At 40.6% G+C, this 6132-nt stretch overlaps 1 non-coding gene across 1 annotated transcript; it reads right to left on the reverse strand.

Moving 5' to 3' along the window:
- Positions 1-3275: 3275 nt before the first annotated feature.
- On the reverse strand, positions 3276-3382 carry LOC131238119 (small nucleolar RNA R71). Its single transcript, XR_009167532.1, has one exon. It is a non-coding gene; the product is annotated as a small nucleolar RNA R71 (small nucleolar RNA).
- Between the last annotated feature and the right edge of the window lie 2750 nt (positions 3383-6132).

A 6132-nucleotide genomic window follows, 5' to 3' on the forward strand; every position in this document is an offset into this window, starting at 1 on the left:
GCCCAAATGTGGGTAGAGTCCATGTCTTCCTTAGGTGCAAAATTAATTGTGGTAAATTAGAAAAATCCAGCAAGGGCTCTGGGAGTTGGGCCCTTTAATCCTAAATTGGGGTTAGGGCTCTCCTAAAGGTAATGGGGAAACAAATATATTTTCAAGGTGGGCATTGGTGGACTCACGTGTGCGGCACCATTAAAGGATTTGGAACCTACCAATTGGTAACATGGTGCCCCAAGGATAAGGATTGATTGTTGGCCCCCAATGAGAAATGACAAGGTCCACATAAGGGTCCAATCAAGATCCATTTCACGTCATCAACGTTAGTCTCAAGGGTGGGCGTTAAACGTCTTGTAACTCGCTTGCAACCTCAAGGGTTTTGGGGCAACCACCATCCAAGGGGGGCCCCAAATTAGTGGACCCACCCACTATAATGAGGAACAAGTGATATTTGGCACCACCCCATGGGACCATGGCACGGTGTGCATGGGCAACCTGGACAAATTGGTTGGACCACACTTCTCAAAAGCCGGAGTGGCGTTACCTGAACCGTAGGCCGTTAACCCACGCAAAACGAACCAAGCCCATGGTAGTTTACCAAAACCATGTATTTGGCCAGCGTGCACACGTGGAGCTACAGAGGTCACAAAAGGGCTACCCGGCGATGTTCAAAACTGATTGATTTCTTCTCTGGGCCGCGTCAATGGACGCTCAAAACCATCATTGAACGAAATCTCGTCCGAATCCAATGGACGGGTGGATTTCTCCGAAAATGCATATGTGGGGCCCACCACATCCGGCCACGGCGAAGCTTACCACGTCCGCAAGCCGACTTCGGCGGTTGTGGCTCACCATCTTTCATCATAGACGATCCGATCCGTCCATCGTGTAGAGGGCGTCGAGAGCTTCAAAACCATGTTGATATTCCTCGCTCATGCGTACACACGTGTGCGGTGCAGAGGCCAAAAGTAGACTGCCCCGGGACGTTCAAAACTGATCTTTTTGTATTTTCTTCTCTGGGCCGCACTAATGGACCTTCAAAACCACCTATTCTTGACTGAAATTTCGTCCTGAATCCAATGGATTGGGTAGATTTTCCAGAAAATGCCTCTGTGGGGCCCACCGATCACAGCTGCGAAAATTTGTACTCCGAGTCCTTCTACGACTCTGCCACCGACCCCAGCCATCCATAGAAGGGGAGTTTTGGACGTGGGAAAGTCATTCAGAACGAGGGGATTCCAGATCTGGAGCAAGGAAGAGAAGAAAGAGAAGAAAGAAGAGAGAGATCGATTGGTTTGGTGTTTAATTTTTATGAATTTTATTTAATATTTTTCATGAATTTTATGGGTCACTAATCTCTCAACGAGATGAAGCCCTAATTTGATTAGCTCTTGTATTGGTTGATTTACTTTGAATTTCAATTAATTTGTTTCTTTCTTCAAGTGGGCTTTATGGGTTTAAATTCTATACTTCTCCATCTATGAACTTGAAAGTATATATATGGATGTTGTTTGGATGCTTATTATAGGTGCTTGTGTCTGATCAAGAACAAGTTTCCTATAGAGGAAGAAACAGATGCTTTAATGAATTGTACATCCTTTATGCCCGACCAAGGACATGGGATATGTCATTCATGGCATCGCTTAAAGGAATTAGACAGTCTGTATGCCCGATTAAGGACATAAATTGTGCTTTCTCTATATAAGTGGTATCAATCTAGATCAAGGTGAATCAACAGACAAAACAAGGGTTAGGATAATTAGGGGTGGATTTGAAAGTCCTAGTGCTCTCTCTCTGATTGAATTCTCTTCCCTATTCTTAATTAATTGTTTTTCATAAAATTGTGCTTAGTAATTCATTCCATTATTTGTTGGATTAGTTAAGGAGAATCATAGATTTGAATTGTGACGACCAGTCCTCGTGGGAACGATCTCGTAATACGTACCGTATCTACATCTGATTCGTATACTTGCGAGTTTAAAAATCATTTAAATCATGTTGGTTTAAATAAAACATCAAGTTTTGGCGCCGTGGACTGTTTTGTTCCAATTGGATTTAGGATTCTCTCTTATCATAATTCATAGTCTTAGGTTTTTTACTAACTCTAGGTTAAATTTTTTTGAAACTAACCTATTTCCTGTTTTGTAGGGACCTGACATAAACTACTAATTTGGTAATCTCTTTCCAAATTTTCTATTTTTTTTTTCTAATTTCTATTTTTAGAATTAAGGTTTTATTTTTTATTTTTTTAGAAAGTTTCTATTTCTAGGCTTTTTTATTTTTATTTTTATTTTTTTTTATTTTTAGAAATTTCCTATTTCCTAATTCTAGATTCTGATTCTTCTTTCAAGTAACTTTCTATTTTCTAGTTTAGGTTTTATTATTTTTAGAAGAGTCTTTAGGTTTTATTTTTTTAGAAAGTTTCTCTCTTATTTTCTAATTTCCTATTTTTTAGAAATTTTCCCTTTTTAGAAACTAACTTAGCTTTTATTTCTAAGATTACAAACTTTCTTTTTTTAGAAATTAACCGTTGCTTAGGATTTTTTTTCTAGCATTATTTAATTTATTTTTGTTGTCTTTTTGTTTACAAGAATTAAGGAAGGAAGCTGCTAAATAACATTGTCTTCAAAAGGAGGAGCCCTCTATTCTTCAGACATCAATCATCTCCTTTTCCGGGTTCTTTCTTCCCATTCTTATTTACATAGTTTTAACTTGTTTTAGAATCTCATAGTTTCTAGGTCTAGTTTTATTTCTCTTAGGTTGCTTCTTAGTTTAGTTTTCTTTCTTACATTGCAATAACATAGTTTATGCTAGGACATAGATCTCTGAATATAGAACTAGCATCGTTTGATCCTGAGATTGAAAGAACAATTCGTGAAAGATTGAGAAATAATCCTGTTGAAATAGCGAATGAGACTGAAGTGAAAGCTCTCAAAGATTATTCAGCTCCTGTCCAATTTAATGCGCCTTCATGCATAGTGTTGCCAACCACTACGGCAGCACACTTTGAACTTAAACATGGAGTCATACAATTGTTGCCATCCTTTTATGGATTGGACAAGGAGGACCCATATCATCATGTGAAAGAATTCTTAAACATTTGCTCCACCTTTAAGTTCCAAAACTTCTCAGACGATTCGATCCGCCTACGCCTGTTTCCTTTTTCTTTGAAGGATAAGGCGAAAGCATGGTTGAATTCTCTAGAAGTTGGATCTATCACTACATGGGACCAACTGTCTAAGAAGTTCTTAAACAAGTTCTTTCCCGTTCACAAAACCAATGCCCTCCGTAGAGAAATTACTAACTTCACACAAAAAGAGGGCGAGCACTTTCATGAATGTTGGGAAAGATGGAAGGACTTGCTTCTTAAATGTCCTCACCATGGTTTTGAGAAGTGGCAACAAGTTCAATACTTCTATGGCAGTCTGACACCACAGAACCGTCGCATGGTTGATGCCACCAGTGGAGGGTCATTCATGACCAAAAGTGATGTCGAAGCGTGGAACTTCTTTGAAACCTTGTGCGAAAATTCTCAGCAATGGGATTATTCAAATAGAGGTGACAGAAGTCCCCAACCACAAAAGAGAGGTGGTATATATGAGATAGGAGTCATGCCAGAGCTGAGCGCCAAGCTTGATAACCTGACAAAGAAAGTTGATGCTCTGGTATTAAATAATGGACCACCACAAACAGCTCAAGTCGAGGCATATGCCACATGTTCTAGCCCTGCCCATCCTATGCAGTCTTGTCCATCTGGTGCAGCATTCCCAGAACTTCTCTCTGAACAAGTTCATGCTATGAACACTTTTCAAAAATCTGGGAATGATCCTTACTCGAACACATACAACCCAGGGTGGGCTAGACATCCAAATTTTTCTTGGGCAAAAGGACCACAACAAGGAGGACCATCTGGAAATCCTCCTATGCAACCTTACTCCCAAGTGGGCAATCAACAACCTCAGCAGTTCTCACAGTATCAACAAGTGCTTCCACAATCAAGGAAACCATCTCTTGAGGATACACTCCATCTTTTCATGCAGAGTTCTCTCCAATTGCAAAAAGACACCCAACAAACCTTACTGGCCAACCAGCAAAGCTTACATGCAAATGCACAATCCATTGCCAAGCTGGAAGCACAAATGGGTCAACTAGCTGCCACATTGAGTGAGAGAGAGAAGGGCAAGTTCCCGGCCAACCTGAGGCTAATCCAAAGGGACAGTATGAGATTGGCTCTAATTCCAACCAAGGGCAATATCATGAACAGGCCAAATCGATCACTACCCTTAGGTCAGGCAAGCAGATTGATAACAGAATAGAGATGCCTGGGGATGAATCAAATTCTAAAACAGAAGATCAAGATGAAGCAAAGAGCCATACCAATGCATCCAAAGTCCAAAAGCTCTCTGACTCTCCAAGAGCCACTAACGTGCCACCTTATGTGCCCAAAGCACCCTTTCCTCAACGTCTGGCACCAATAAAGAACAGCAATACCTTTGATAAAATCTTGGATGTGTTTCACACAGTGCAAGTCAACATCCCGTTGCTTGACGCTATCACGCACGTCCCTGCTTACGCGAAGTTTCTGAAAGATTTATGCACTCAACAGCGTAAGCAGAATGTTCATAAGAAAGTCTTCCTTGCAGAGCAGCTCAGCTCCATGATTCAACATAACACCCCTCCTAAATTTAGGGATCCAGGAGCTCCCACCATTTCTTGCGGCATAGGAGATCATAAGATCGGGAAGGCATTACTTGATTTAGGGGCGAGTGTCAATTTGTTACCATATTCGGTTTATGAGCTAGGACTTGGTGAGTTGAAACCGACTAAGGTAACATTACAACTAGCCGATAGATCTGTCAAGGTGCCCGGGGTGTTATTGAAGATGTGTTAATCCAGGTTGATAAATTTTATTTTCCAGTGGATTTCATAGTTATCGATACTCAGCCTGTCCAGAATCTTCATAGTCGGATCCCAGTCATTTTGGGTCGTCCATTTTTGGCCAACTCTAATGCTATTATCAATTTCAGGAATGGAGTTATGAACTTGTCCTTTGGTAACATGAATATTAAACTCAATGTTTTTAATGCAGAACAATCCTCCGATTTGGATGACATATTTGAAGTGGACATGATCGAGAGCCTTGTGCAGGACTCCTTTTGTACATCTTTTGAAGATCCTCTTGAGACATGCTTAGCACAATCGGGCATGGATTTTGACATTGATAGTCCCATCCATGAAGTCAATGCATTGCTCGACCCTACTCCTATATTGGAGACTGAAAAATGGAGAGCGAAAGTGGAACCTCTTCATCCCTCTGAGACTCTTCCTGACAGCACAGTTTGTAACTCTGAGAAGACAAAGGCGAGCAGGCTGCTTAATGTTCTAGCATATAAGGCAGCAATTGAACGGAAGATAGAAAAAATCCAGGGAGTATGCCCCCTGCATGGATGGATCATGCTGTGGTAATATCGCATAACATGCAAAGGAAGCATGATCCTAACATAGAAGAAGTCGTTCGAGCAGAAGTCCTTAAATTATTTGCCTTATTTCAGATAGCACAGTTCATGGGAACTCACATCACTTGTCTAGGATCGGTTAATGAAAGTGTTGAGGTAATTTCTTTGGCGGACCCCGGTTATAAAGATTATTTCATTCATGGTCCGTTCTTGTCTGGCTGAAGACGTTAAACTTAGCGCTCATGGGAGGCAACCAGCCTTTTGCTTTATTGTATTGCTTTTTATTTCATTCATTTTCAATTTTCTTAGTTAGTTACTTCAATGTTTGTGGGTAACATTCGCAAACCCTCACGAGACTACAACTCGTCCACTAGGGGTAACCTAGGGGTTTAAAGGCTTGTTGCATGCGCTAAATGCAATCGAGAGCACCTGCGAAAGTGGTATAGGTAGGATCTTCTTTTATTTTTCTTTTTGTTATTTTTGCTTATGTTGATTTCTCTCTTGTGCTAACTCGCTTTTACGTTGAAATTTTTCACAAATTTTGAGAAAGCTTCTTGATTCTCCATCCAGGTATTATCTTTTCATCACTCCTCTTTTATTCTCGTTGTCCCATGTGCATTACTTGTTTATTTCTAATACATTGAGGACAATGTAGATTTTCGGTTGGGGGTGGGAGATTAGG

Source organism: Magnolia sinica, chromosome 2 (genome assembly GCF_029962835.1).
Source record: "Magnolia sinica isolate HGM2019 chromosome 2, MsV1, whole genome shotgun sequence".
NCBI lineage: Eukaryota > Viridiplantae > Streptophyta > Magnoliopsida > Magnoliales > Magnoliaceae > Magnolia > Magnolia sinica.